This window comes from Drosophila rhopaloa, unplaced genomic scaffold (genome assembly GCF_018152115.1).
Source record: "Drosophila rhopaloa isolate 14029-0021.01 unplaced genomic scaffold, ASM1815211v1 contig_80, whole genome shotgun sequence".
Classification (NCBI taxonomy): domain Eukaryota; kingdom Metazoa; phylum Arthropoda; class Insecta; order Diptera; family Drosophilidae; genus Drosophila; species Drosophila rhopaloa.
The window spans coordinates 788,645-799,691 of record NW_025335179.1 but is presented as its reverse complement, the minus strand read 5'-3'; the positions used below and the strand labels follow the sequence as shown (position 1 = coordinate 799,691).

At 36.2% G+C, this 11,047-nt stretch overlaps 1 protein-coding gene across 2 annotated transcripts in view; it reads left to right on the top strand.

The window, feature by feature from the left end:
* Positions 1-3,242: 3,242 nt before the first annotated feature.
* The window catches only part of LOC108041705 (serine/threonine-protein kinase GA29083), a 46,081-nt gene continuing 38,276 nt past the window's right edge, over positions 3,243-11,047 (top strand). Inside the window, exon 1 of one of the 2 annotated variants that reach the window (XM_044461801.1) lies at positions 3,243-3,395. The gene's annotated coding sequence lies outside the window, so the exon portion shown is untranslated. Of the gene's footprint in view, positions 3,427-11,047 lie in introns of both variants that reach the window. The other variant, XM_044461802.1, reaches the window with a different exon arrangement.

Here is an 11,047-nt window from a genome sequence, read left to right as displayed (position 1 = left end):
TACGGACGGACAGACGGACAGACAGACAGACGGACAGACGGACATGGCTATATCGACTCGGCTAGTGACCCTGATCAAGAATATATATACTTTATAGGGTCGGAAACGCTTCCTTCTAGCTGTTACATACTTTTGCATGAATACAATATACCCTTTTACTCTACGAGTAACGGGTATAAAAACAGTACCTTTCCCAACACTGGTTATACGTAGCCTGTTCGCGAGTGGGAAAGCCGTCATCATTATTTATTTTTGCACCGGATAACAAAAAAAACAAGAGAGAACGCTATAGTCGAGTGCCCCGACTATCAGATACCCGTTACTCAGGTAAAGGGAGTGCGAGGGAGATGGAGATAGAAACTTTGATCACGCATAACTTTTTAACGAATGGTCCGATTTGAAAAATTTCTTTTACATTTCGATAGGTATTGATAAACACAATAAAACTGCATTTTTACTTTTCCGAAATATTTAAATTTTTAAAATCGTATATAAGCGATTGTGGGCGTTAAAGGGGGCGTGGCACCATTTTAAACAAACTTGCGCTGCGTAGGAACTTCTAAAATCTACATGCAAAATGCCAATCGTCTAGCTTTTATAGTTTCCGAGATTTCGGCGTTCATACGGACAGACAGACAGACAGACAGACAGACGGACATGGCTATATCGACTCGGCTAGTGATCCTGATCAAGAAAATATATACTTTATAGGGTCGGAAACGCTTCCTTCTAGCTGTTACATACTTTTGCACGAATACAATATACCCTTTTACTCTACGAGTAACGGGTATAAAAATATTGTTTATCACATCGCTCTCCACTGATTTCGAGTCATATAAATTTTTTTTGAAATTTGAATTACCAGTGTTTTATTATTACTCCGGGGATATATGAAGTCGTGAAATTGGGGCGAGACAAAGTTCGCCGGGTGCTCTAGAATACATATATTTTTTAGGGAAGTATGGTTGTTTCATTGTTTGATTCTAATAAGTTTAATTTTTCCTAATAATGTAATTCTTCAGTTTCCCGTTATATTTTATTATACATTGCTTATGTCAATAACTGCTCCTATCTTTCTTAGTAAAGAAAGTATTAAGAAATACTCTGGAGCCTGACGAAAAGCCTCTACCAAAATTTACCCGCAACTATTTTTTAAATTTTCGTAGTGATTTTCACTGTTAAAAAGAAGAACTGAGTTGGACCGAAAAAACATCGCCTAACTATCGCATAAAAAGTCCGTCAAATTTGGATGGGGAACTAACTGGGAATTTTCGGAACGGCAAAACCTTATGGACCATCCGTTCAACGAAATTAAGTTAAGGCCGCCAGTTTTCAAAAATAATAATAAACGTTTAAATTATACATCTTATCATTGCCGAGGTTACAAGCCGTACAGAGTTGCCAGGTAAGGATACATATACGAATGTAAATGCATTAGTATTGAGTTCTTAAAAAAAACTCCTTTGCCGTGAGGTTTGATTCCACGTCAAATAAGACTCCACCTCCCCGTCTGGAGGGACAGTCAAACTTATACATATGTATATTGTCTATTTACCTGGAATAACTTGTAGTTTTTAGTATAGACAGTATAGATTATTTTCGAAAACTGGCGGCCTTAACTTTATAAAATATACGGACCTTCTTTTTTTCTATGGAAAAAGTCACTGACTGGCCTAAGCTTAGTAAAACTTTCTGGCATAAATCTTGAATACCTGTGTACCGTGCATATTGGTAACATCTCTGTATAATAAAACATTCACATTCCACCATTTCAAATTCATTTTGTACCAATTCAGCTGCTTAAAAGACATTTGGTTGAATTTGAATAAAAAAGGAAATAATGGATCAGTTGACAAGCAGTTAAAATCCAAAAATCTTATTTGCGGGAAAGAGCCCTTAAACGATATTCTCAACCTTGTCAAAACAAGTCTTAAATTTAACAGATGATTGCTTTGCAAAACCTCAAAAGATTACATTTTTTAAGCCTAGTACTCAACTCAGATCGACGAAAACTGTCAGTCATGAGAGAGAGCGAGAGGCGAACAGCGGGCGTACACTTTTCGCAAGCTTTTTTCACCTCGGTATTCAGATCGACGAAAAAAATACCTGAAAATTACATCGCGTTGCTCACCACCTGAAATGAACTTCTGGTAAAGCCTAGCGACAAAATTGAATCTTATGTCGTGCGTTTCTCACTGAAAATTTTAAAAAATTAATCTTTTCGCTAGGGCCTTGAGAACGTACCTTTTATTATTTTCGTCGATCTGAGTACCTCGCTCTCTCTCTTATCTGACGAACAGATTTTGTCGATCTGAATACTAGGCTTTACCAAGCACTAGATTCCTATGTTAAAGCTATAGCCTAGTATCCAGATCGACGAAAACCGTACGCAAGTCATGAGAGAGAGCGAGAGGCAAACAGCTGGCGTTCACTTTTCGTCGGGCCTTTTTTTCACGTCGGTCTCCTGATCGACGAAACAAATACCAGAAAATTCCATAGCGTTGCCAGTCTGCGGAAATGAACTTTGGCTGAACCCTAGCGAAAAGATTAAAAAATTTAATCTTTTGGCGTGCGCTTCTCACTGAACATTATAAGAAATGGAGGGAAAAACTCAAAAAACTCACAAAAGTCGATTGCAGGTGTTTACATGTGAGGACAAAATAACATTAACACTATCTGGGGTGCATCTTGTCAGAGCAAAATGTTTTTTAGGTCCAGAATTTACGAAAAAACACAATAAAAGTGCAGCTATGAACTTTAAATTAGCAAATAATTATCAGTAAATTAAAAAAAAACAACTGTTAAATTTAAATTGTATTTTAATTTCTTTGTACAGCGGCAGACTTGTCTTGCCAAGGTATTTGATAATATCTTTTAAAGGCTCTTTCCCGCAAATACGATATTTGAATTTTAACTGCTTGTCAACAAACCCAGCTGATTGACAGTACGACCGTAGCACGCTTAAATCTGATGAACTCTCAAACTTTTGGTCACACTGGAAAGATTAAAGTTTTTACGCTAGCGTAATCGTTTGTCGATCTGGATACTAGGCTTATACAAAAAAAGTAACTTAACTACCACCCTGCCTTAGAAATATTACAATTTCGAAAATTTTGTGCGTGCTTCTCTAATACATACCTTAATTTTTGAGCGACTGTCTGAAAAGGGTATTAAGACTGTGCTCGAGTACCCCTAGTCGATATAGCGCCGCCAGCCCTTAAAAAAGTATGTCGGCTTTTTAATGTTTTGGGCATTAAGCGATGAGCGGTCACATAGTTTGGTGTTTTACTATATTGTTTGCTTTATGCAAAAATATTCACAATCTATTTTAAATAAATAAAGTGAAATTTGTTGACCGAACGCTTTCCAAACTGTGACTTGATACTTTGTGATCTGTGAGTAGCGCAAGCAGCGTGGTGCACCGAGGTAGCCAAAATTAATTAATATGTACATATGTGCAAAAGCATTGTAAGAGGGGAGAGATCGGAATTTCAATAGTTCAAGAGTAATACTTACCCATAGGTATATACATATATAGTCATATTTTAAGCTTAGGAGCTCTGATTGAATTAATATATGTTTTCAAGCTAAAAGGTTCAAGTTTAGTTCTGAATGCAGCTCAAGAAAAAATTAAATAAAAAACAAGGGAAATTATTTTGAAAGGGGGAATGTATAAAAACTGCTGTGCTGGCCTAATGGACTGCCTGTTTTCAAATTATGTTGCAAATAAAGTTTGTAGAACCAGGCGGTTAATATAAACCAGAAAGAAAGTACTTCGCCAATTTTAAGTACCATCGCAGAATATTTGTCAATAACAAAAATTACAAAAAAAAAAACACTCGAGCATGCATCGAAACCACCTATTGACGCTACGATAAACAATTGGTTTTATAATACAAAAAAATAATTAAAATTTTTAAAATTAAGTTTACGATTGTTTTTCAATTTTTATACCCTTGCATAGGGTATTATAATTTTAGTCAAAAGTTTGCAACGCAGTGAAGGAGAGATTTCCGACCGTATAAAGTATATATATTCTTGATCAGCATCACCAGGAGAGTAGATCTAGATATGTCCGTCTGTCCGTCCGTCCGTTTCTACGCAAACTAGTCCCTCAGTTTTAAAGCTATCTGCTTGAAACTCTCCCAAAAGTTGTATTTCTATTGCAGGTAGTATATAAGTCGGAACGAGCCGGATCGGGCGACTATATCATATAGTTACCATATAACTGAACGTTCGGAAAAGCCATAACTTTGGTGTTTGTAAAGTTAGGAAGTTGGGATTTTCTATGGGTTTTATTTTTGGGCAATCAATCCGACCTACCAAATTTCATAAATATCGGCCGACTATATCTTATAGCTGACATATAACTGAAAGATTGGAAATGTCATAACTTTTGTGTTTTTAAAGTTAGGAAGCTGGGACTTTTTATGAGTACTAAGAATGCATCATATGAATAATTTTGGAGAATATAATTTACAGAGTATTCTGCAAGGGTATATCAACTTCGGCTCCGCCCGAAGTTAGCTTTCCTTTCTTGTTTTTTATACGTCCGATTAACAAATGGGAAAAGTGCCCTAAAACAGACAGTTGTTGCTTCGGAAAATAAAAGACAAATCAATGTATTTTAAACTTAGGTTTAGGAATAATGTTTTAATTCATAGAAATTGATCCCACTAAGTTTCTAGTATTCTCTGATTTACTAAAGGTTGTGTGGTGCGCTCTGATGTATCGCTCCGACAAGTGTTCTGTTGGAAGAAATTGCAATTGTTTTTTGACGTTTCATAAAAGCCAATGATTGACATTATGGTCAGTATGTTTTTAATTATACATTTATTGAAGTTATAAGTCCCTTTCCAGTCCCAACCGTTGTCCAATGTTTCATAATAAATCCTACTGTCAGATTCTCTACGCCGTTGGCTGCCATACACTCCCAGTCATTAAAAGGCCCTGCTCCACGTTTAAGTGTACACATATAATTTTGCTTTTCCAAAGCTGTTGCTCTTCAGTCAAACCTTTTTTTTGCAAAAGTACAGAATTGGATCATCCGAAGAAATGATTTGCTTTAAAGAGTTTCAAAATTGACTTATTACTGAAATCCAGATTTTTTCAAATTAGTTTTGGAACTTCATGGTTTTCTCCGGCCCCAAGGTTTTTGCATTTACCTATTATTTTTATTACCTTTCGTACACTCAGAGTCATATCTTCAGGCCCGATGAGAGGGGTGGGCAGTCGGGACATTTCCCAAGGCCCCGTAATTTCTGATTTTTTAAGAACATCAACTATAAAATTTCATGTCCCTGGACCCGGTGTGGCTCTCGACGGCCCAGCATATCTTAGGTTTCGCATATCGTTTTAAAAATACGTATTATATAAATTACCAATAAATGCAATAATTTCCCCATGTACGCACACTTAAGAAAGGTTTTCGGGGAAAGTATGCGTACAAAAAAAGAAATCAAAAAGGACGGTATTAAAAGCGTTTAAATTGCAGTTTTGGCATTGATAACTGTAAATCAAAGTTTGTTTACTTGTTTGTAATCAAATCTCGCATATTTATGTTGTAATCAGACAATATTTTTATGATGGCGAAAAATATAATGAAATTGACCTTGATTTGAGGAAAGTCATAGTAAAACTAAGTGATGAAGGGAAAACTGTTCGGGAACACTGCTCTGTACAAAGAGTCCTTGAACATTTCAATTTATCGGGTTCCTGTGGGTCAAAACCCCGCTCTGGTAGACCACCAAACTTTCTGAGCGTGGGAGTAGAAGCGTTTTGAAGACAATAAAAATAAATCCAAGCACAACATCTTCCCAAATGGCAAAGGATATTACGGACAAGTATAATAACGATCATCATGCAAAAAAAAAGTTCGCAAAATTTTGAAGAATGAAGACTATAACAGCCGTACTGCCCGGAAGAACGACGTTTGGTTCCAACAGGACAACGACCCAAAGCATTGTGCCATGAATACGAAGCCTTGGGTGCTCTATAATGTTAAATTCGCCACCTCAGTCCCCAGATCTCAATCCCATTGATCATTTGTGGGAGCTCCAGGAGCGCAGGATCCGCCAGCTAGGAATGGAATAAAATATCGGTGGAGGACACAACGAAATTGGTCCAGTCAATGCCAAATAGGTAGGCTGAATTCCTAAAACGAAAAGGGTAACTGACTTCGTATAAAATTAAAGTCCTTTTGCCAAAAATATGGAGTTTCCTTTTGATTTTTGTCTTTGTACGCATACTTACTTTTTCTGATGCAAAATCAGGCCATTTTGTACATTTTTGTTAATATTAGGAAAATTATAAAGTGTTAGAAGGGTTAAGATACATCAAACGAAAGGTGAATAAATGTACTATCTGTTAAAATAAAAATTATTAATTTGTAAGATTTTTTCAACATGTTTTTTAACTCTAAAGTTGTGGGACATGTTTGTAACGACTCCGCTTATAATGTCCGTCCGGTTATTGCGACGGAAACTCGATGGCTTGGTTGGTCGCCAAACAAACTTATATGATACAAACTTATAACCGGATTCTACTGTACTTAAAAACTATGGAATTACGGCTTTAATTAAATTCAAATCGGACATCTATATCATATACCTCACAAAGGAAATCCAAAAATAAAAAAAAAAATTTTAGGAACAAAAAAAAAATTAGAAACAAAGCTTATCCTCTTTATTTTATTTTATTTTTCTGAGATATTGTAATTTTTTACCTCATTACAATTACGCTTTTAGTTTTGTCAAAATAGGACAACAATATCATATAAAACAAGAAAGGAAATATAACTTCGGGCGGAGCCTATGTTTATATACCCTTCCAGAATACTCTGTAAGTTATGGTATCTCCAATCGTTCAGTTATATGGAAGCTATAGGATATAGTCGGCCGATCCTTGAAAGAAAATCCCAACTTCCTAACTTTACAAACACAAAAGTTGTGGTATTTCCGATCAATCAGTTATATGGCGGCTATAGGATATAGTCAGCCGATCCCAGCCGTTCCTACTTATATACTGCGAGCAAAGGATCGAAGGGTGCGTGCAAAGTTTCAATTCGATATCTTTAAAACTGAGAGACTAGTTCGCGTAGAAACAGACATGCTTATACCAACTCAGGACGCAATCCTGATCAAGAATATATATACTTTATAGCATCGGAGATGTTTCGTTTACTTCGTTGCACACTTTTGACCAAAATTATAATACCCTCTGCAAGGGTATAACAAGAAAGGAAAGCTAACTTCGGGCGGAGCCGAAGTTGACATACCCTTGCAGAATATTCTGTAAATTTTATTCTCCATAATTATTCATATGATACATTCTTAATACTCATACAAAATCCCAACTTCCTAACTTTAAAAACACCAAAGTTGTGGCATTTCTGATCGTTCAGTTATATGGCAGCTATAGGGTATAGTCGACCGGTCCCGGCCGTTCCGACTTATATACTGCGGGCAATGAATGAAGGGTGTGTGCAAAGTTTTAATTCGATATCTTTAAAACTGAGAGACTAGTTCGCGTAAAAACAGACAGACGGACAGACGGACATGGTTATATCAACTTAGGACGCGATCCTGATAAAGAATATATATATTTCAAAGGGTCGGAGATGTCTCCTTCACTGCGTTGCACACTTTTGACCAAAAATTTTAATACCCTCTGCAAGGGTATAATAAAAACGATATAACGGCAAAATCGACAAAGCTTCATTGTTTTTAGTAATATAGGCATAGAAATCGAAATGTAGTCTTTTTGTAATAACTGCAAGCGTATATAAACTTCGGCTTGCGAAGTGTTCTTTCTTTCTTATTTCGACATGAATTAGATAAACTATACTTTGTCGATGTGGTGCTCGATGTGCATAGTGTGAGGCAGTTGGTCGCCTTTTTTTAGGCAATTTAGGAACACTATGCTTTCTAATTTCTTTCTGTGAATAAAACAAGAAACACAATTGGAAATTACTCGCATTACCTTATCCTCGAGGGTGCGCAATATATAACTTCTGTCTTAATTGGTGTCCTGTCTTCATGAGTATTTATGATTTCTTCCCGTTCCATCAGCTTTGGGACCTTAGTAATTTTTAATTTTTATACCCTTGCAGAGGGTATTATAATTTTGGTCAGAAGTTTGTAACGCAGTGAAGGAGACGTTTGCGACCCCATAAAGTATATATATTCTTGATCAGGATCAATAGGGGAGTCGATATAGCCATGTCCGTCTGTCCGTCCGTCCGTCTGTCCGTCTGTTTCAATACCGTTTGCGAGCTCAGTTTAAAAGCTAGCGATCTAAAACTTTCACACTCGACCTAAAACATGTGTACGCAGATCAAGTTTGAAAATCGGCCCGATCGGATGTCTATATCCTATAGCTCCCATAGGAACAATCGGATATATCTTGCAAGAATTGATGATATTTCGCGCAGTGTAAAAGCTTTTGACATGAATCTTTCCAAATCGTATTTTTTTATGCATACCTTGATCAGGGTAAAAGCGCGTGACGATCGGACGTCTATATCCTATAGCTCCCATAGGAACAAAAGGGTAAAATCGTTTAAAATTTAATGATTTTTAGGATATTTCGCGCAGTATACAAGCTATTGACATGAATCTTTCAAAATCGTATTTTTTTTATGCATACATTGATCAAGGTAAAAGCGCGTGCCGATCGGACGTCTATATCCTATAGCTCCCATAGGAACAATAGGGTGAAATCGGTCCAAATTTGATGATTATCAGAATATTTCGCGCAGTGTGTAAGCTACTAAGATAAATTTTTCCAATTCTATTTATTTACGCATATCTTGATTAGGGTAAAAGCGCTTGCCGCTCGGAAGTCTATATCTTAAAGAAGATAGGAAAAATTGTTAAAGGCTGCGAAAGTATCCCTTTTTTTCTATTTGTATATGACATTTTTGCAGTATAAAAGCAATTGTCTTGAAACGATGCAAATCTAGTTAACTTATGTATACCTTATTCCTTTCGCTACTTTTTCACTTTTAGCAATTTCGGCAAAGTCTGCAAGGGTATTAAAACTTCGTCTTGCCGAAGTTAGCTTCCGTCCTCGTTTTTTTATATCTAAGAAAAAAATTTATGAGAATTTAATACATATTTAGAAAGTATACAAGATTATATAAAGAAATACTTTTTATTCGAGTTAAAGTAGTGAGCGGAAGTTGATGAAAACTGCTGGCCTTCAGAAAGCACTTTCTAGGGATACCTAGATAGGTGACTTCGTTCACTTGTGGAATTGGTGCATTGCTTAGGGTTAAGGGGTAGCAAATGTTTTAAAGCTATTTAAATGAAATTTTGAAAAAATTCTTTCTGTTGCTGGTAATAAAACGGAACGGACCGGATCGGCCTACTATTTCAAATATTTTGTGGAAAAAATGAATTCAATACTTGTCCTTGGGAAAATATAACACTGCTTTTTTCCCAAAACATCCTTTTACTTGGATTTAAAAGTACCAATTTATTTTTTAATGAATTCTTCATATGTTGTAAATAGAACTTGGATCTGAAGTTTTAGCAGCAGTGCGCTTTCATTCGTTTATACTAGGATTTCTTTTAATAAGGGCTTTTTTGCTTTTAGGGTCATTACCCTTTCTAAATTCCTATTTTTAATCACTTTCTTACGTATCATGTGATGTCAATAAACTTTCTAGTATACTAGTGTAATCTGGAAGTTACATACAGTGACAAACTTAATTATTGGCACAGCAAGCATGTTTAACTTTAAGGCTATTTTTCTTCTTCTAGTATGCTGACATTAAAATATAACAAAATATTTTTAGATAGAATCATTAATTTGTTGTTAAATACAAGTGACTTCATTAATTTATCTCTTAAAAATAATTTATTAGAAATAAAAAACCAAAGAATGGACCAAATTTCCCTGAACAAAATTATTGGCACACTTGGGTTTTAATTAACTATTTTGTTAAAACTTTATCGATTTGGCCCTTTTTTTTTAATGATCATAAAAAAAAAAAAAAAAAAAAAAAAAAAATGTCTAAACCGTCGTCGCATGCAGACGTGTATTTATTGTGCTCCGGGAAAAAATATTCAATAAAATCACAAAAGTGCAGTGACCGTTTTAATAAATCTACTATAACGCGAAAAGACGCTTTCTGCGATGAAATCGCAAATGTTTATGTTGATTGGTCATTTAATTAATATAAAACTTAACACTTAAAACTCTAATTAACTTTACCACGAATACAATGAGTCTGAACGACGTTCGCACACAACGTCAACGTGAGCAAGACGAGAGACGGCTCTCAGTACAAAGAAATAACGCGTACTTCTCTTTTAAAGCAACCGAAAATAATGCAAGCTCTGATCAAGCGCGGGCAATTACCCCCAACTTGACCGAGTTCTTAAACGTATCGAGCGAGAGAGCGCGTTCTTGCTCCCCCTCGCTACCATCGACGTCTCTGCGGCCAAAGAGCGCTGAATGTGCTCCAATGCAGGTATGCAATAACCTAAGCTCATCAGCAGTAACTAGCACCGCAATTTCTTTAACAACGTCAACTGTAACTACAACAACAACTGCAACCGTATCGACTGCTCGTTTAATGACATCATCAGCTAGCAGCGCAAATATTAATACGTCTGCCACTGCGCTGCCCGAAAAACAGAACAAAACCAATGAATGTACAAAACCGGCTGTGCAGACTGGTATGGATCGCTACATCCAAATCAAAAGGAAGCTGAGTCCTCTAAATTCTCAACGCAAAATAACCCGTAACAATGCTAGCCTAGCTGGAATAGAAACGCCCACGAACTCAAACCGATTTAAAATCTTGGAAGACGCCTATGACGTTGAGGCGGCCGAATCCACTGAAGTCGAGAAAAGGAAGCCAAAACCTCCGCCTATTTATATTCGAGAAAAAAGTTCCAATGTTCTTGTCAACAAAATTATCGAGCTTATTGGAAAGGATAACTTCCACATAATACCTCTAGTAAAGGGCAACATCCAGGAAACAAAGGTTCAAATGAAGTCTGAAGATAATTACAGAGTATTATCGAAATATCTTTCC